Raw genomic sequence first — 21,801 nt, 5'->3', positions numbered from 1 at the left:
TTACAAGTAGAAGATGGGAGAGGCATGACTAGACAGTAGTTGTTCTGTAAAAGAGCTGGAGGTCTTAGTTTAATATATGTCATCATTATGATATGGCAGTCAAAAAAGCTAATGTGATCTGTCTTGGGCTGCATTAAGGGAAACAGTTTCCAGGAAGAAGAATGTGATAGTCCCATTGCACTCCAGCTTCATTAAATCTCCCTGGAAAGAAGCAGTGTCCAGTTCTAGGAGCTACAGGGTTAGTAGAGGCACTGATGAGCAGGAGCTTGTGCAGAGTAGGGTCACGAGGACTTCGGGTCCATGTCATGTGGAGATCAATCAAAGGAACTAGGAATGTTTGCCCAGGAGATGTGACTCAGAGTGTAGGCTATAACCTTTCCAAGTATTTGAAGGACTCACATGGAGGAGGGATTAGTCTTACTATGTTTGGCCCCAGAGGGAAGAACCAGGAGCAAAGGGGCATGTGTGTGGAAGCGCAAAGAGACCAATTTGGGTTAGAAGTCAGGAAAAACTTCCTAACAGAGCTTTTCCAAAATGGGACCAACTGCTCCTAGAAGTCGTGAGTTCCATCTTATCTTCCAGCCCCTGAGGGCATTAAGCAGGTTGGAGGGACATTTGTTCTGCGTTGTTATAGTAAATATTCCATTTATGTGTAGGTTGGACTGCGTGGATGCTGAGGTCTCTCTAGTTTTCAAAGTCTGTGTTTCTGTCATTTGAAGGTCTCATCCAAGTCCATCATTCTATGTTCTAAGGTCCATCCTTTCTATCCCTGGAATCTTATGCCTTTGTGACATCTGCTAAAGAGAAAGAATTTCCTCTTGCCTCCATCCTCACTCTTCTCCACCCGCCCTCCCCGCATGCTAATTGAGAAGACTCTCTGGCGCAGGAAGATGAAAGCTTTATCCTTCCCGAGTCCATAACGAAGTGTGTTAAGATGATGGATGAGTTTCCAGGCTCATGTTCTCCTCCCAGTAGCATTAAGGAAATTGACTTTCAGTTGTCTCCCAACTTCCATGTCAAGTCAGGCAGCCTCGGGTGCAGGCATCCCTAGGTTCTGCACTTGATGGTAAACATTAAAATCATTTTAATATTTCATTTACTGCCCAGGTTCCCCAAGCTCAAGTCATCCCCATCTGGACTACATCTGAATAAGATAAATGATGTTTGTTAAAAGGTCCTTTGATATCAAAAGAGTGACCACTAAGTCTTTTTGGCCTCATGTTAGAGTGTATAAAACTCAACACCCCTGCCTTTGATAGTCTTTCTCAGAGGTGTCCAGAGATCATTGGATTTAGAGAAGGAATGCACCTTATTTTCTCCTTTCAAGTTACCTTCCACCACTGTGCATATCTCTTATTATTTACATATTCTTCCCCACACATACCCTCCTTAATCACCTTTACCTTTCTTCATATCCCAAGTGCCCAGCATAGTCCCCAGCACATAGTGAACTCTTAATAAATGCCTGCTGACCAATTAACTTCAGAGATCAACTAGACTAGTCCCTTCATTTTACAGAGAGTCAAAGTAGGACCCAATAAGGGACATAATTTGCCCAGGTCCTCTTTACTTCGATTCACTCTCTTCAAATATGCTACTGGAATTTCCCAGGTTGCATTCCCCTTTAAAGACCTCTTAAACATTTAAAAGAATCTGAACCCAGTGTGTTAACTGTTGGGGGGGCTTAAGGATGGTTACTGAGAAGGATTCTATAGCTTGCTACAAGGAAGAACTTTTCTGGGCTGTCATTCCTTCCATCTACATTGTTAGGAGTCTCTCCATCTCTGATTGCCTCAGTTTCTTCAATCATCAAATGGAGATAATGGTAACTACATTGCTACAATATTTGGGGGATCAAAAGAGATGTTATTTGTAAAAAGCACAGCACAGTGCTTGGTCCATATTAAATACTTTTAAAATACTTATGCCAGTATCCCCTTCCTAGTTCTACTTATTTTACTTTATATCAATTCAAATAAGACTTCCCATTCTTCTATGAATTCTTCATATTTGTCATGTTATGTAGAAAATGCTATTCTACTCGTGTTCCATAACTTATTTGGTCAGTCATTCCCCAATCAAAGCCTCATCTCACAATGCTCCTCTGTATATAAGTTCATTTCCCAACCTCTATTCTCAGCTTGCCCTTTCTCATCTCCCATCTTCATGCCTTTCCTTATGACACTCTCCCTTACCTAGAAATTATTCGGTTCCCCTCATCACCCTTATTGAAGTCCTTCCTTTTTTCAAGGCCCCATTCATGGTTCCCATCTTCTACAAAGTCTTCTTCTCTGATTCCCTCAGCTGGAAGCAATCCTTTCTTCTCTAAGTCTCATAAAACAGTTTCTCTGGACCACTTTCCTTTGTACTTAGCTCATCCCCCTTGGGATCTCACTTATTTGTATACATATCTAATCCTCCCTACTGTACTGAGAGTCCCTTGAGTGCAGGGGCTCCATCTTATATAGCCTTTGGCCTTCGTATCACTTGTACCCAACATGGAGCCCATAGGCAATTAATACCTATTTATTTAATTGAAAGCAATAATCCAGCATGTAAAACCTTCATTCTAAGTTGTTCCAGTGATGTGGTGTAATAGAAGGAAAAAAACTCTCTGGATTTGAAATGAAGGATGGATTTTTTTCAGTCAAAAAGTATTCATTAAACACCTACTATGTGTCAGGCAAAGTGCTAAACATGGGATACAAAGAAAGGCAAAAGACAGCCTCTGCCCTCAAGGAGCTCACAACCCACTGGTATGAATCCTCACTTTGATGGTTACCAGCCATGTGCTCTTGGGCAAGCTCCCCACTTTGAATCTTCATTTTCTCCATTAGAAAAAGAGAGGTTGTTTTAGGTGGCCTTTGAGGTCCCTTTGAATTCAATCCAGTGGTCCATGCTCCATTGCTAGAGATGTGTGTGGCCAGAGCTTAGTTTCTGGGTGTCAGTCATTGGGCAATTGACAAACAAGTCCATACATTTCTGGCCAGGGCAGTCTGGCTGGAGAACAATGTCATACTCTACAATACATTTAGCTCTCTCCGGGCACATCCAGGCATCCCCTCCCAACCCCCAGTGAGGATGGCAGGGGCCCCAGGGGAGCAGTTTTCTGCCTGGAAGGAGCAGAAGTATCTGTGACATCTTTTCCCCATTCATCCCCCCTCCCCCCTCTCCCAGGCAGCGCCAGGTGGATACACCATCAGCTCAACTGGAGGGTCCAATCAGCAGATATAAACTCTGTCCCCAGCGCCTGCATGGGCTTCTGCGGAGATCAGGATTGCTGTGAATTGCTCTTGTAATCAGGGCATTTCATACAGCAAATTGTGGCCATTTAGACAACCATACAGCAGGCTTAATTTCAGGCCCAAGCCTATAGGATATTCAAAGATACAATGAGGTAATTTAACATTTTAAAGGGGGAGAATGCAGCGTAAATTAGTAGAAAAATCATGACACTTTATAAACCTGTTCTAAAGACATATTGTTCTCTTTTCTTCGAGGGGAAAAAAAATCCGGTTCTATTAAGATTGAATTAACCACTGAAGGAGGAGAATTCCACAGACGGCCAATTCATACAGAAAAATCTATTTTAAACTTGGTCAAAAAAGCTTTTTTTTTTTTTCCTTCAGAAAACCCCAGCCAGACTGTGAGCCCAGGAATACAATTCACATTGAAATGCAAATACTGACAAAGGTGTCCCCAGCATTCAGAGTCCAGAAACAGAGCTAGGCTGCTAGTGTAAGTGGGAAGAGAGCTGGATTTTGAGGCAGGGGTCCTGGGTTCAAATCCTTGCCCTATTGGGTAATCAGGCAAGTTTCTTTCCTACGCTGGGCTTGAATTTCCTCTCCTGTTTAACAAGGGGATTTGTACTAGGTGATAGCAAAGATTCCTTCTAGTTTTAAATCCTCCAATCCTATTATTTTCCTCTCCTGAGCAGGGGGATCAGGACTCCTCATTTGCTAGAGGTGAGCAGAGGGTTCAGATGTCCATCCTCACAACGCTTTCCATTGCCTCTGCTGAGAGGGCTTAGCTTGGAATGCTCTCTGTAGAGCCAGAGTTCTGACAAGGAGGTGAGAAGGGTTTGGCTTCTCTGCCCTGCTCATCGTGTGAGAGAGATAAAAGGCTGAGCTTTCTGTGCTGGCAGGCTGAGCTGTCCAGAGTCCTGGCTGCAGTTAAAAAATTCCCTTCTCTCCCTGTTTCCAACTGGAGACTCAGAAATATGACTGTAAAGAGGCCGGCGACATTTCTTGCTGTGTGAGGTTCTTTCCACCTCCTGTCTTCTCACACAGAGTATATTGTCTTTATATGTATATATATTTGATTCCAGAATCTGATTTGGGAATGGATCTGATTGAGGCAGTGTAGACAGGTATTAGGAGACCTGGGGCAGTTGGGACTGTTGTCCTTTGCCCTGGTCAGACCTTATCTGTACTTCTGTGTCCTTTTCTGGGGGAACATTTTAGCAAGGACATTAACAAACTAGAAGACTTCCAGAGGAAGGTGATCCTGTTGGTGGAGGGACTTGAGGCCATGCTATGTGAGAATCAATGTAAGGAAATGGGATTGTTCAACCTAGAGAAGATTCAGGGAACCAAGTATCTGAAGGCCTCTCCTGTGGACAAGATATATAAAGGAAGAGATATGTCTGGTGCCTTTAAATGTTTGAAAGGCTGGCAGATGGAGGAAGAATTAGACCTCTTCTGCATTGATCCAGAGGAACAATGGGAGCAGTTACAGGGAGGTAGGAGACAGATTTTGACTAAAAAGAAAGCAAAACATTCTAACTTCAGAGCTGTCCAATAGTTGAGTTCTGACTGTCACTTAGTAACTGTTTGAATAAGTCTCTTCTTGCTGGGACTCAGTTTCCTGATCTATTAACTTATGGAGGTTGTACTAAATGACCTTTAAAGCCCTTTCCTTTCAACTCCGTTCTCCGATAGTTCAGAGGGTTTGGAAACCATCTCTAAGCATCCACATGGAAAAGGGATAAGAAAGTTCTTCACCAAAGCAGCAACCAATCATGATGTAAAAAACCCCCAACAAAATGCACAAACAAACCCCCAAAACAGATGATAGTGTATAGAATAGTAAAGGTAAAGAACACCTTCCACCTCTTGGCAGAAGGGTGCTGGACCAAAGATATAGAGCCAGATGGGTATCTCAAACCTGGCCAGTGGGCTAATTTATTTTGTTTGACTATCTATATCAATAATATAGATATTACTGGGGTTGGGAAAGGTGGGCTGGTAAGTAGTGATAGACATGGAGAAAAGCGCATCAACAAAGCATTTTAAAAGCTACACAGAAAAGGAAGGAGAGGTACCAAAGGAGATACAAATAGAATGATTTATTACTACTTATTATGCTTGCCTGTCTGTCTATATACCTATTTCTACCTACCCACTCACCTACCTACCTACCTGTCCTCCGTCCGTCTGTCTATCTATCTATCTATCTATCTATCTATCTATCTATCTATCTATCTATCTATCATCTATCTATCTATCTATCTATCTATCTATCTATCTATCTATCTATCTATCTCTCTACCCACCTTTCTCTCTCTCTCTCCTCTCTCTCTCTCTCTCTCTCTCTCCCCCCCTTCCCCTCTCCCCCCTTTTCATATCTTTCTAGGCTTATGCTTTATGAAAATTGCCAGAGTACTCTGAGGGTTGTGACTATGTCTTACCCATCTCTGTCTCTTGTTTAGGACTGAATGAAGGCTATATATTCTTGGAAAACTCAAGAGATGAAAAGGCAGGGGAGGGTATCTATCCTCCCCCATCTTTTCACCTCTTTTTAATGTATTGTCTTCCCCTGTTCAAAGTCTTTTGAAGAATAGGACTGTCTTTTGGCTTGTATTTGGATTCTTAGTGCTTAATACAGTACTACCTGGCATATAGTAAACACTTAAGAAATGTTCCATCTAATCTATCTCTCTTTCATTCTATCTCTCATCTTTTTCTATCAATCAACTTATTGATCTTTCTATAAATCAACTTGTTCATCTGTTTGTCATCTATCTATCTATCTATCTATCTATCTGTCTGTCTGTCTGTCTGTCTGTCTGTCTGTCTGTCTGTCTATCTAGTGATCTGCTGTACCGCGGGTGGGGAGAAATAAATGTTACTGTTGTGTGTGTGTGTGTGTGTGTGTGTTGGGGTGGAGGAGGAAGAACAACAAACCAGGGACTCCAATCAAACTCCCATATTCCCCTTCTAAACCCCTTGAAGGCAAAGACTGGTTTGCTTTTATCCTTGCATTCCCAGTACCTAGCTCAGTGACTGGCACACAGTAGGTGAATAAGAAATGCTTGCTGAATGAATCTTACCTCATTCAGTGGCTCAGACTGGGCTCTTTTCTCCTTTGTAACAGAGTTGGCATCACTTAACTGGACTACAAGGAAGTGTGGAAATAGGCCCCAACCCTATCACTAACAGACCACATTTCTATATCACTTTAAAGGCTTAGAAAGCACTTTTCCTCACAACTCTGTGAAGGAGGGAGGGAGGAGCCATTTTTATTCTCATTTTTTCAGATGAGGAAGCTCTGGCTCATGAAGGTGAAGTGACGTGCAGAGGGCCATGTAAGTAGCAGGCATTGATGCTGGGATTCATACCCAAGTCAGTCTGGTGCTTTTCTTACAGCACCCAGGGTGCCTTGGGAAGTTATTAAAATGGATGGACTGCACTCATGAATTCTCACCCAACTAGGGGTGGCAGGTAAGAACAGAAAGCATTTCCAGGAAGAGTTGAGCTGTTTCTTTACTCTTGGCAGGACCAGACCTGAGTGTCCTGTCTCCCAGGAGGTATCCACTCCCTTCAGGGTACATCCTCCAGGGTGTACTCATTTTCTTAGCAAAGGAGCAAGACTCTCCCTGCTTTTCTAACTCCCTGCTTCTTCTGTCTAAAATATTCAAATAGGTCCAAGAGGTCAGAAGAAAATGGGCTTATCTATCCACCTCATGCAGTTGTCATGGGAAAAAAAGCACACTATTAACCTTACAGCACTATGAAAGCACAAGTTATTATTAGAAAGAACATTGGCTTTAGAGAGAGAGGATTTGTGGTCAAATCCTACTCTGAGCCTTACTACCTAAGTGACCTTGGGCTAGTCTCTTAACTTTTCTGGGCCTCAGTTTCCTCATTTTTAAAAAAGGAGTTGGATTGACTGGCTTCTAAGGAGGTCCTCTGTGACTCTACATCTATTTTTGCTGCGTTCTTCCACGGAATACTTAAAGAAAAGGTCTCCTGCTGCATCAAGGCTATCTCCAGTCATCCTGACCTATGACTTGCCACTGGGCTCTGATGACTCTGGAGGAGAGAGTGATGTTGATGGCTTTGCACAGCTCTGCCTCACTTAAATTCAATTCACTTGCAAGTCAAGACATCACCTTCTTGATGCTATTGGTCCTCTTCTAGAGTGAAGGACAATTTCAGAACCCAAACTGATCTGTGTACCATTGTCTTTCAGTTTGCCAAGACATTCAGCGTTTCCAGAAAAGATGAAAAAGATTAAAATTTGGTTGCCATACTAAGAAATTTCTTCTGACCTGTGAACCTGGTAGCTGACATCCCCATGGTAAACCCACAGAGAGAAAAGACCTGGGTCCCCCCTTCCTTTTCTCTCCTCCTATTCTGTAACATAAAATGGGCCAAGAAGCCTCCTGTTCTCTGCATTGGCCTGTAGTTAGTTGGCTTGGAGTCATCTGTGACCTGGAAGGAGCAGGGAGGACATGCCATGTGTTTCCCCAAAATGCTGCTTACCTGGGGAAGGGCCCAATTCACAGAGTCGTCTCTTTACAAAGATAGAAATAATAAGGTTGACAAAAGGAAAAAAAAGAGAAGATTGCGCATTATGAGGGTAATAATTTTGAAAGTGTCAGAGTCAGAATAATTGAATCGGATGACATTTAGTGGGATGGCAGACAATAGCGGCGGGCCCGCTGCCCATCTGATCCATGTCTAGCCCATGTTTAACAAAACAGGGCTAAGGGTCAAGCAGTCAGGAGGCCCATAAATAACCCGTTAATGGGATTTCCAAACAAGCTGTCCTCAAAATGGTTTTCCGTCTTACTGAGAGAATATTAAAATGCAAATGGATGCGGGCTGTGTCCTCATAAACAACCGAGTTCATTTAACCTTCGACCTCACCGTTTAACTGCCCATTCCAGCAATTTGTCGTGGGCTCACCACCCTGAGCCTCTCCCTGGTGTTAATTCAGGGAAAGTGCATTAGAGGAAAGGGTTACAATTTGCAGAGCTCAGTTAATCACGCCATCCACCGAGATCTTTGTGGGCAGAAGAGTGCCTTTGAACACTCCCTGGTTGGAGGCATCCTTCAGCTGGCTCCACCAGCCCTCTTTCTGTGGCTTTCTTTTCCCCCATGCTTAATGAAGCAACACTTCACCAAAGCCCTCCTCTGATGCCTCTTAGTGGCATAAAAATGACTGGGCTCTTGAAGCAGGTGGCCTATAGGGCAAGATGAGTGCCACGTAGTCCAGAGAACCCTCTCTCACCTACCCTTGCCCCATTTCTCAGGAGTAAGGGTCAGGGCACTATAGCAGCTCCCAAGATCATTAACTTTAGAGCTTGAAGTGACCCTAAAGTTATCATCTAATACAACCCTCTTATTTTACAGATGAGGAAGCTGAGGCACAGAGCACTTGACTTGTCTTGGATTATATAGCTAGTAAAGCATCTGAGTCAGGATTTGAATACAGGTTTTACTAACTGCTAGTCCAGTATCTCACTTACTTCATCTTGTGGCTTATCATTCTAGGTCATTGACATTCAGAACCCAGGAAAGAGAATCAGAAAAGCTAGGTTGAGATCTGCTTATGTGACTTTGTTTAAATCTCTTTACCTCTCTAGACCTCTTCTAAAATGATGGGATTGAGCTAGAGCTTGGCTTCAAGACCTCTTACAGCCCCAATCCAAATATGTGTCCAGCAATGGACTGTGAGTCTGTCCTCTGAGGACTAATTTAATTCAATCCAGTCAGCATTTATTAAGTCTCAGGCACTACTGCAGATATTGGGGTTACAAAGACAATAGGGAAACAGTCCCTCTACTCAAGGAACTTATGATAGACCAACCAATGACTGTACTTAGGGACAGAGAGGTTCATTGCTAAAAGGTTAACCACAGGGAGAGAGTTGTTTTGGCCACAGAACCACAAGAAAACATCTAATAAGGTGTAAATGGATTGTAATTTGTCACCATGGAAGGAAGACCCATCTGGAAGGGCAGCTGGGTGGTGCATTGGGTCTGGATTCAGGAAAATCTGAATTAAAATTTGTCCTCAGAAATTAACTAGCTAGTGTGACCCTGGGGAAGTCACCTAATCTCTGTCTACCTCACTTTCCTCAGCTGTAAAATTGTGATAATAATTGTACCTATCTCCCAGGGTTATTGCAAAGATCAGATGAGATAATATTTGTAAATGATATATGCCTGATGTGTAGTAAGTACTCAATAAATGCTTATTCCAGCACCCAGGATGGGCACTACCCATCTCCCCTACTCACTCTCCCACCCCTGCAGGGATGAGACAATTAATGTTCAATTGGTTTGAAAGAACACCACCTTCAATCTCCTCCTTGGTAAAATAAGGGTGTGTGTAATTGATGCTTTCTCAGATCCCTTTCCTGGGCAGCAAGGTGGCACATGGATAGAGCATTGGGCCTGGAGTCAGGAAGACTCATCTCCCCAGGTTCAAATCTTAGACACTTACTAGCTGTGTGACTCTAGGCAAGTCACTTAAGCCTGTTTGCCTCTGTTTTCTCCTCTGTAAAATGAGCTAGAGAAGGAAATGGCAAACGATTCCACTATCCCTGTTGAGAAAAGCCCAAATGTGGTCACAAAGAGTAAGAAATGATTGAAAAATAACCGAACAACCAAGATTTACCCTGCAGTTCGTTAGCCCTCTGGCATGAGGAGAGCGCTGTGTAGATGTAAGCTATTGTGACTTTTCTCCTAGCTAGTACTCCTTTGAAGCTCTGAAACTCTTTCAGGAAGCCATTCAGAACCTTAGTAAGATCCCTAGTTTCCCAAGGCGGGCAACATCTGGTTGTCTCCTTTGTATTATAGGCATACTCCTTTGGGGAAGGGCTCTGGCCTGAAGGAACAGTGAGTCATGGCCACAGCTGGTCACATGCTTGCCCCTTTCACTGGGTGAGGATCTTGCTTGGTTTTTAAAGTTTAGAGGACTCAGGATGGAGTCCACTGGGAAGTTGGGAAAGGAGGCAGACTGTGCCTTTGGGAAAACTCCTGGTCTGGTGGAGGAGACAAGATCCACAAACTGGGGACAACAGGAGCACATATACCATGCACTGTGCCTTCTGTCTGATGATTCTCCATCTCCTCTGACACCAAGTGCTGAAGGCCCAGGAAGAGAGGGAAGTGACTCCATCGTGGAACCAAATCCTGTCTCAGTCCAACTTTCAGTTACAATAAACTCAGGTGGATGTAAAGAAAAGACCCCAGGTGGAACCGAGGGTGTCTTGTCTCTAACAGGCCTCTAACCCAGAGCTATGGGGGGCGGGGGGAGGAGGGACAGCCCCATTTGTTTCAGCCTTTTCCCTCCACTCACTCCTGCCTGTCTGGTCCCTGGGGTTCCCAGACTGCCCAAGTACTCTCAGCCTCAATATGGCTAAAGTCCTTTCTTCTTAGCTCACTCAAGACGATTGCTAGATTTTTAAAAGTGGTTTTACTAAATAATTGAAAAGAAAAGGTTATGAGTCACAGAATCCAGGAATCTTCCAAGACTGCTCTAACCTTGACATTTGGGTTGGCATAACTTCCAGCCCAGTCCTATTTCTCTGGCATCTGGGTCTGGCCTCTCCCTGGGCCATATGAGGCAGCTTCAGAAGTGGTCTAGGTCCCTACCATGGCTCTTTCAAGTACCCAACATCTGGCCCACCTCAGCCCAGCCCAGTCCCATAATCTTCTATTCTCAGTTTACTCAAAATGGGAGGGCTGGGTCCAGTGAATCCTTCATACCCATCCCGGCCACTGCAGCTGCTTCCTTACTCACAGACATTCAAAAATTTCCCCTGAGGGAAGTGCGCCTGAGGAGTCTTCCTCCCAGTTTTTTATATACCCACCAATACCGCAATAACTCAGATTATTCCCGTTTGCAGTAAAGAAAGGGATATTTCACCAGAGGCTCTATGTCTTCCTATCTGGGAAGCTGGGGAACATTTTTTCTTTCTTTTGTGAACCCAAGGGAAGACCCAGCATATTCCTCCATCATGGACGAGTTTAGAAATAAGGACCTTAGAGAACAAGAATATTGTATTTTGGAGCTAACGGGATGCTGTAACATAGCACTTGGAATATGAGCATTGGCGGGAACCTTAGAACATAGACTATCAGAATAGGAGGGGACCTTAGCACACAGCATACTAAAGCTGGAAAGGACCTTGGAACATGAAATGGCAGAGCTGGGAGGGACATCAGCACACAGATTGTGCCAGTTTAAAAAGCATCTAGTTTAACATTTTCAAACCTAAAGTATATTAGAGACCAATAATCCATTCTATTCCATTTCCTGCACCATTCTACCTTTAATGGCCTTAGCATCACCAGTCTCTTCTGTGCAGCTCAGAGGGTAAGGCTTAGAAGGTAGGGGCAAGGAAAAGCCTCCCCCTTGCGGAGCATAGTGCCAAGCATGTAGTAGGTACTTACTGCGTGCTTCTTGGACTGGGCTGGGGATAGGGAAGGAGTAGGATACATGAAGAAGGATGAGCTAGGTTTTATTTTAAAAATCTTAATAGATTTTAAGAAGTAAGGTCTGGGGCATTTACTTATGGAAATATGTATTCTTATCCTACCTACCCCCAAATCTGATAGCTAATGGATCAAATATGGGGAGAAAGCAGCTTTTATCACTTGGGGCCAACTGAACTAACTCTCCTGGAGTTTTTTGCATATTTTTTTGGCTGCCACCCCCCTCCTCCAGGAACATCTGTTTCCTATGGCTTTCTCCCCTAACTGTTTAAGAAGGACAGGGAGGGACAAAAAGTCCCTGAGGAGTGTCCAAGTTGCTTAATGTAGCCCCTCTCCCTCCAGGGACTGGATGGAGAAATTGGCAGCAGCTTGATCAGCCCACCTCTATTACAAGTGGTAAATATGTTTCAGAGACGCCAAGGAGCTGGAGGAGGAAGAGAAATTCCATTAAGAAACTTCAGGATTCAAAGTGGCCACTTGGCCACTCCACTGAGAATCTTTGGCAGGATGCTCTGTCCTTTGCGGCTGGGGGAGGAAGGGAGGGAGGGATGGAGGCAGGGAGGGAAGGGACAGGGATGGAAAGAGCAGGAGGGAGAGAAGGGAGGGAGGGAAAAGAAGGGAGGGGGAGAGGGGGCATTAAGGAAGGGGATAGGGAGGTTGCAGAAAGGGGACAGAACAGTGAAGGGAGAAGGAAAGGAAGGAGCAAGATAAGAGGGATGGAGGAAGGCTCAGAGATAGAGGCAACAAAGGAAATTAAGGCTAGAGGGGGCATTAATTAGGGAAAGAAAGGGAAAGAAGTAGAGAAGATGGGATGAGGTAGTAGATGGGGGGGGGGAAGGAGGAAAAGGCTGGAAGAGGAAAGTGAAGAGGACAGGAAGCAATCCTGAAGGAGAACAGAAAATGGGGTTGGGGGAGGAGGGAGGATATAGTAACTAGGAGAGGGAGGAAGAGGGCAGGACAAAATACCAGGGAAGGAAAGGAGAACGGAGGGGAAAGGGACAGTGATGGAGGAAGAGAGACTATGGAAAAGGGGACAGTGGTTGTGGGAGGCTAGGAGCAGATGAGGAGAAGGGGGAGGGGAGAGGGGATGCCACCAGTGCCCATCCACTGCTCCAAGGTATCTCATTGTACCGAAGGACAGAGCATCCAATCCCTGCTGACTCGGGTTGCGTGTTTCTGAGGCACTTAGCTTTAATTGTGGAGAAGAACCCCGCCTACCCCAGCATCTGCACTCAGTTGTTCATGTTTTCAAGGATCTCTTCAGAATCACCCCCATGACCCTTTCAGAGGATTTCAGGCTGGGGCTTTTGTATTCCCTGAAGCCCTTTCACATACATACTCTCATTTGATCCTCACAATAGCTCAGGGAGGGGGTTGCCTGGCATTCAAGGCCCTCCACAGTCTGAACCCACCCAGTCTATTGAAGTTTACAGTCCCCCTACTCCCCATCATGCACCCTCTGTTCTAGGCAGGGTGGCCTCCTCATTGTCCCCAACACATGACCGATTTACTCTCACTTCAGCCTTTCCCCTGCCTACATTACTACAAAATGAAGCATCATAGTGGAAGGAGTCCTGAAGAGGACCCGAGTTCAAATCCAGACTCTACTATTTATTACCTGTGTGACCTTGGGCTTAGTAAGAATCACAGATTGAGAAGTGGAAGGATCATAGAATCACAGATCTCCAGCTGGAAAGGATCTCGGAGACCATTTTGAAAGAGAGTCTTCTAGCTCTAATCCTTAACTCTGTGATCCAATCCCCTCCTCATCATTTTACAGCTGAAGACACTGAAGCCCAGGGAGATTCAATGATTTATCTAAAAGCCATACAGGTAATAAGCTTCTGAGGTTAGATTTGAACCCAGGTTTTCTGAATCCAGAGCCAACACTTTTCTTACCATTTCCTCTCTTGGACAAATAATTCATTTCTCTGGTCCTCAGTTTCCTCAGGTGTAAAATTATGAGGTTGGATAGATGACTTTTAATGTCATTTCCAGCCCCAGATCTATGACAGCACATTTAACCCTTTATGTTGTGGTCTGACCTCACCCTCCCCTGGCTACCACTCCCCTATATGTCTTGTCTTCCCCTTTACAATGTTAGTACCTCAACGGCAGAGACCATCATCTCTCTTTTGTATTTGTATCCCCAGCACTCAGTGGAATGTCTGGGCACACAGTGTCTCATAAAGGCTTTTCTATTCATTCATTTCATGGATTCATGTGATATAAAGCTGTTTGGAAGCCCTCTGAGTCTACTCTCCTTATTGACAGATGAGAAGATAGAATTCCAAGAGATAGAGCCAGACGTCCAGAAATAGTCTGGCAGAGTTGGGGTTAGCACTATCTGGGTCAAATCTTGCCTCTAATGATGACCGGCTGTGTGATCCTGACCAAGTCACTTAACCTCTTTGAGGCTTAGATTCCTCATCTGTAAAATGGAATGATAATACCTATGGTACTTTTGCTGTGCAATTCAAATGAGAGGATATGTGTAAAGTTATTTCCAAATTTCCATATGGGATAGCAATAAGGTCAGGGAGTATACCTATGATTTCACTGGTATGGGGAAGTCCCTGATAAGGAACTTCAGTCAATATCTGCTTTGTACCATGTAGTCCTAGAAGGCTGTCTGTAGCACTTAGAGCTTAATCGACTCACATAGCTAGTTTATGTTAAAGGCCAGATTTGAGCCTAGGTCTTCTTGGCTAGGAAGGTCAGTTCTCTATCCATTATGCCATGTCGCCTTATGAAAGCTATGTAAATAGCTAAAAAACAAAGGCACCTCACAGTGCATACTCACAGGGCAGAATCCATAGTGCCTACCTAGTCTGTTCTATATTTTGTGATCCTAAGTCAGAACACTGGAGGCTGAGTCCTACTTCTTCTCCTTCCTAACCATATTATTTTGGACAACTGGGCCTCTCTGAGTCTGTCTCCTCATCTGTAAAATGGAGATAATAACACCCCCACTTTTGGTGAGCTTGTTGTGATGAGGCTGCTCTGTATGTCTCTCTACTCGAGTTGGAGAGGAAGACGGTGCCTGAGATTAGCAGGTAACTAACAAGAGTGAGCTTAGTCGAAAGTGTGAGAGTCAACAAGACACAAGAGACATTGAATTCTTCCAAGAGCACTCTAAAATTGACCAGTCCCCAAGGGAGACCTGAGGACTATGCAGACAGGTAGGAAAGCTAATCTGGGATCAGAAGCAATGGTACTAAAACCAAGTTAGGGTCTTACCAATCAAGACTAGGAAAATGACAAGGAGGGAGAAAAATGGGGCTTAGAATAAGAACAATTGTCTTTATGCAAAGGGCCATTCAGCACCATGCCAGCTCTCCAACCAGCCAGGGAAAGGCAACAGAACTCTGGACATCAATACCTCGTATATTGACCTAGTAAGTGTCTATTGATTTATGAGTATTTTCATATCATTTCATGAACGAGACTTGGAGACACAGAGAGGCCAAATAATTTACCCAAGATCACAGAGCCAGTTAGTGATAGCTACTGACCCTTTGTAGTCCAAGGTTATCTTTCTTCACCATGAAGCATTTCGTTATGGTAGGAAAGACACTTTAGATGAACAAATGCTAGCTAGAAGAGCATTCTATGTAAGGTTTTATCGGGCCAATAAGTCCCCCTCCCTCCCTCCCTCCCTCCCTCCCTCCTTCCTTCCTTCCTTCCTTCCTTCCTTCCTTCCTTCCTTCCTTCCTTCCTTCCTTCCTTCCTTCCTTCCTTCCTCCCTCCCTCCCTCCTTCCTTCATCCCATTCCACATTTGGACAGTTCTAATTGTCAGGAAGTTTTTCCTGGCACCAAGTCTTGGTTTGCTACTTTACAACTTCTACCCATTGTTTCTGGCTCTTCCTTTTGGGGGCCAAACAGACAACTATTTATGTCACTTTTCCCCACTCCACTCTAAGCATGCTCAGTTCCTTCAGTGAGTCATGGATTCAAGACCCTTTGCCATCTAGTTGCCCCTTTCTGGATGCTCTCCAGCTTATTAACTTCCTTTTTTTATGATACCCCACATCTATTATTGAAAAATGTAATAAATGCAAGAGCAGAGAACACAAGGAGTCTAGAGATGATTTAAAACATAACAAAGTGAAACACAACTGCCATTAAACAAATCTTGTCAACTTCCTTCTTAAATTGTGTTCCTCAGAACTGAGCACAATACTGCAGATGAGATGTGATGAGGGTCAAGTATCAAGGGGGAGGTCAAGTGCTCCTCCTTATTCCTTGAAGTTAGGCACACCTAAGCCTCAGTTTCTTTATGTTTTAAACAAGGAGACTGAACTAGATGATCTCTAAGGTTCTTCCCAGCTCTACATCTATGAGAACCATGCCAACAGATGCTTTATAAATATGAACATATTAACTTATTAGTTGTCAACTTTCAGAGATGCACCAAAGTCATCCGGATCAGCCATCGGTCACTGTGTTACTCTCTGACAAGACAGAGTCTTTGTTCAACAAAAGATGAGGCTGTGTCAGACTGTAGCAGATCATGCTCATTGGCTTGTACTTCATTTTGGCACGTCAGGAGCACCGCCTTCTTCAACTGACCAGACTAAGCCTGTGCTTCCTAATAACAGAGGGAATGCCAGACTTCCCCTCCCACAAGTCCCATCAAATAAAAATAGTCCCCAAGTGACATGTCACGTCTGGCAGCTGTCTCTGGGTGTTAGGAGCCCTCCCATGAATAACAATATGAATACTAATAATCGCTGCCAATTGTATAGCGCTTTATAATTATCAACTGTTTTCATTTGCATTCACAACTGTCCTGTGGAGTGCAAATGGTGGCAGCTCCTTGGTATAGGGAAAAGGGGACTAGATCTGAAGTGACAGCACCGGCTTCCAACCCAGGCTCTGCTATGGATTATTTGTGTGATTTTAGCCGAACTCCTTCTCTTCTCTGGGCCTTACTTTCTTCATCTGTAAAACAAATTGATTAGGCCAACTGATCTGTGAGGTTTCTTCCAGCGCCAGATGCCAAGATCCCAGATTATACATAGCCAGGATACTTTTCATGGCCAAGAGTCTCAAGAACAGGTCCCCAACAAGTATGTCGAACACCTGAGCTAAATATAGAGATTCATCATCAGTAGCTGATACGTTCTATTTTTTTCTAGCTTTCTGTGCAATTGTGTTCAGAATTTTATTTTTTCCAATCACATGTAAAGATAGTTTTCAGCATTTATTTTTTATAAGATTTTGAGTTCCAAATTCTGTCTCTCCCTTCTCTTTCTCTTCCCCCCTTCCCCAAGACAGCAAGCAATTTGATACAGGTTATGCATGTGCAATCATGTTAAACATGTGAAGAAACAGAACAAAAGGAAAAACACAAAGAAAAAACCCCCCAAAAGTGAAAATAGTATGCTTGGGTCTGCATTTGGACTCCAGAGTTTTTTCTCTGAATGTCAACAGCCATTTTCCATCACGAGTAATTTGGAATTGTCTTGGTTCATTGGACTGAGAAGAGCTAAGTCCATCACAATGTTGTTGTTACTGTGTACAATGTGCTCCTCATTCTGCTCCCCTCACTCAGCATCAGTTCATTCACATCTTTCCAGGTTTTTCTGAAGTCTGCCTGTTCATCATTTCTTATAGCACAATAGTATTGTATTCCATTCCATTCATATACAACAACTTGTTCAGCCATTCCCCAATGGATGGGCATCCTCCTCAATTTCCATTTCTTTGCCACCACAGAAAAGAGCTGCTATAAATATTTTTGTACCTAGTAGTGGTATTACTGGATTAAAGAGTATGCACAGTTTGATTGCCCTTTGGGCGATTAGCTAAATTAAAATTAAATTAAATTAATTAAAATTGGCTAATACATTTAAAAATTTTTAATTAATAAATAATAAGCATTTATTTTCTCTCCCTCTTTGTGTTCATCCTTCATTTTTGAAATGATGGCATGACCTACACTTGACTTTGTTTTGAGTGAGAGAGGGCTGTGCAAGGTCATCACCTTCACTTTCTCCTCCTGAGCCATCTGGATCCAGTGTCATTCATCAGAATGACTGGAGATGGCCCAGGATGCAAAAGGAGACCTTGGCCTTTTCAGGTACTCACTCAGAGGGAGGTAATGCCCATTGAGTGAATAGGCCTCTTTAAGAAGTAGTCAGGGAATGGCCCTTTTTATGGGCAAAATAAAAAAATAACTAAATCACGTTGGGAGGGAAAGAGAAACTGTTACTGTTGATAACACTCTAAGCCAGCCATTAAGTGGAGCTTGGGCAGGGACCTATTGTTGTCCAACCTATGGCCTTCAGAGTGCACTGAGTTGAAGGTTTTGGGAATGACAAGGAAAGAAGGAAGGAAGGAAGGGTGTCTAGCCAGTAAATTCCAAAGGAGGGGGAGAGGGGGACAGAAGGGAGAAGATGAGCTGGGTTACCTAGCTAGTTGGGTCCCCACTCTGGCAGCTTGGGCTACTCACAGGTTGTGTTCAGCCTTCATTTTCAAAGAAAACCATAACATCAGAGAAAGGATGACATGACTTACACTTGACTTTTGTTTTGAGTGAGGGAGGGCTGTGCAGGTCACCAGCCTTACTTTCTCCTCCTGAGCCCTCTGTCCCTCATACTTCCTCCACTAAAGAAGAAAAAGAAAAACCAACACCCTTCTTTTTTTTTTTTTTCACAAATATGCACAGTCAAGCAAAGCAAATTCCTACATTGGCTATGTTCAAAAATATTGGTCTCCCATGTCTCCCATCTCTTTGTCAGGAGGCAAGTAGCAATCTTCATCATAATTCCTCTGGAATCAAGGTTGGTTGTTGCATTGATCTGATATATGTTTTTCAAAAGTTATTTTTTTTAAAGCAATGTTGTTATTGTCTAGGGTTCTTCTGGTTCTGTTCACTTCACTCTACCTCCATTCATAAAAGTCTTCCTGGGTGTCTCTGAAACAGTCTTTTTAATAATTTCTTGCAGCTCAACAGTATTCTAAAACATTCATATGCCATAATTTTTCAGCCATTTCCAAACTGGTGAGTACCTTCTTCATTTCTCGTTCTTTGCCACCACCAAAAAAAGGATTATCATAATTTTGTACATGCAGGCTCTTTTCTTCTTTCTTTGATATCTTGAGGCACAGTCCTAGTAATGGTTTTGCTGGGTCATGATACACTTTATTGGCCATGACAAATCCATGAGGTAATTGTTACTGTTGTTCTTACTGTTATTAGTAATAATAATTTCTAAAACAGTGGAAGGGGGACAGTGATCAAGAGGGATTGGACAAAGAGGCATTTGAATTCCATACAGAAAATGATCTCTTCCTTTCTGGATTTTCAGCAGCCTGAGGATGGACTTTCTGAGGACCCAAGAATTACTCCTCTAACCTTCTGTTGACTGTCACTCTCTCCTCTTGGATAAGTTTTACATCTCTCTTTAGAGTTCTTTGCAGGGACAGGGCTCAAGGTGACAGGAGGACAAGACCATGGTTTCCAGAACTTTCTTTGTAGGGAGAGCACCTACATCTTCTGTCCCAGTGTCAGGAACTCAGGACTCAATCAGAGTTTTCAGATAACATGGAGAGTGGCAAAGAAAGGATGCTTATTCCCTAATTCTACCTGAATTAGGAAGAAACTGAGACTCAGAGTCACAGAAACAACAGAATTTATAAGTTAGGAGAAACATCAGGGGCCATCCAGGCCAACACATACTCTTAGAAGCTCTGCACTTATTATTGACCAAAAGGATAAAGGAAAGATACATGGGGAGCTACAGCAGGCCACTATTGGTGACTTCAAAGCAGAAGTAGAAGTAATATGAAAGAAATCATCAAGGCTATATGGGCTAGAAAAGGAGGTGAGCCTGTTAGGTGGCAAGCACAAGAGTTAATAGATGGACAGTCCAAACCCTGAATCAGTGAGCAGGGAAATATTAAAAGAATCAGAGAAAGGGCTCCTAAATGTTGACTGGATTCTCTAGAATAAAACCGAATGTTTATATAGGACTTTAAGGTTTACACAATACTTACACATACTATCTCATTTGAAGCTGGGAGATAGGTGCTATTATTATCCCCATTTTATAGATGAGGAAACTGAGGTCCAGAGAGTTTAAATGACTTGCCCAGGGTCTTCACACAGACATCCCATCTCTGATCTCTGTGCCTTTGCATAGGCTGTTTCTCATGCCTGGAATACGTTCCATCCTTTCCTACACCTCACATTCCCTAGCCAGTCAGTCAACAAACATGTACATGTATGTATGTATATATGTATGTATGTATGTATATATATATGTATACATATAAGCACTTGGGTGCTCTACTGCCTTCAAAAATCATCATAAGTACTACCTCTTACTTGAAGTTTCCCTTTATTTAAATAGTATCTACTAGTATCTTCTCTGAGCACATGGTGTATATATATATATATATATATATACTTTGTATGTGTTCTGTATATAATTATACGTATATCTGCTGTATCTCCTAATAGAATATGAGCTTCTTGAGGGCTAGTATTACTTCGTTTTTGTCTGTGTATTCCTAGCATCAAGCATGATATCTGACACATAGTTAGTTCATAATAGATCTTTATTGATTGATTACAGAGAGGGAAAAGAGTCACAGAGGATAATAATAGTGACTAACATTTATGTAGCACTTACTATGTGCCAAGCATTGTACTAAGACCTTGACAATTACTATCTTACTTGATCCATACAACAATCCTGGGAAATAGGTGCTATTATTATCATCCTCATTTTACTGATGAGGAAACTGAAGCAGGAAGGGTTAAGTGACTTGCCCAAGGTCACACAGTGAGAGTCTAAGGCCAAATTTGAACTCAGGTCTTCCTAAGACCACTTTCCACTGCTCTATCCACTGGGTCACCTAGCTGCCCAAAGTGTGGCAGGGCGGAGGGTTCAGACCAATAGTATAATGAAAATACAAAGTATTATTAGATAGAGGCTACCTTACCTTCCCCTGCTCTTCCATAGGCCCCTGTCCTCTCTGCCCCCCCACTCCACCTTTTTCCCATTTCCTCTCTTTTCTCTCTTCTCCCTTGCCTCCTCTTCAGCCTCTCTCCAACGCAAGGGAAGCAGCCTATCAGGATGGTGTGTGAAGCAATTAGAATTCTGCTCTCGGGGGAGGAGGGAGCTGCTGGCCCATTGTGTGGACAACATTCTCATCACACATCTGAGAGAGATTATTTTAAATGACTCTAGTCTTTACTCTGATTGAGCGGTCTCTGCTATTAAAAGGAGCATTTTCATTGTACAGAAAAATAACACTCCTTTCATTGTTTGGCATGGTTCAGATTCAGTTAAATAATTCAAATAACACGTGAATGTTAGCCAAGTGTACAGCCTGAGCTGGATGGTCTAGGGTTGCTGTCCCATTCAGAGACAGTAAAAGGAATGAGCTACTTCTCTTTGCCTCCTGGGTTGTTTATCCAGAGCTCTCGACAGATGCTGCTGGGGAGGGTGGGTTAGGCTGGGTGGGGAGGGGTGTTGTAGAGGCCATGTATCACATGGCCACTCGAGTCAACAGGACCTAGATTCAAATCTCATCAGATTAGGACTTTGGCCAAATTACTTTATCATCTTCAGCCTCAGTTTTCTCATCTGTAATATAAGGCAATCTAAGTTTCCTCATGGCTCCAGATCTACCAGTTTATGATTCCAGGGGCAGGGCAAGCAGTGTCTTGCCCTAGGACACTCTAGAGACCAGGGCTTTGTCCTCCTTCCTTTCAGCTCCTCTCTTTCCCCTAATTCCGTCTTTCCCAGGGCTCATGATGCAGGCAGAATCTGCTTTGAGGGAATCTTTCTGGATCAAATGAGCTTTTAATTGTAAAGAGCTCAGCACAGTACTTGGCACATTGTTGTTCAGTCATGTTGGACTCTTCGTGACCCCATGGACACCAGTACTGTCAATGGTTGTTTTGTTTTGTTTTTTGGCAATGATACTGGAGTAGTTTTTTCCATTTCTTCTTCACTGGATTAAGACAAACAGGGTTAAGTGACTTATTTGGGGTCACACAGCTAATGTCAGAGACTAGATCTGAACACAGGTCTTCCTGACTCCAGGAACC

This window comes from Notamacropus eugenii, chromosome 5 (genome assembly GCF_028372415.1).
Source record: "Notamacropus eugenii isolate mMacEug1 chromosome 5, mMacEug1.pri_v2, whole genome shotgun sequence".
NCBI lineage: Eukaryota > Metazoa > Chordata > Mammalia > Diprotodontia > Macropodidae > Notamacropus > Notamacropus eugenii.
This window is presented reverse-complemented; position numbering follows the sequence as displayed.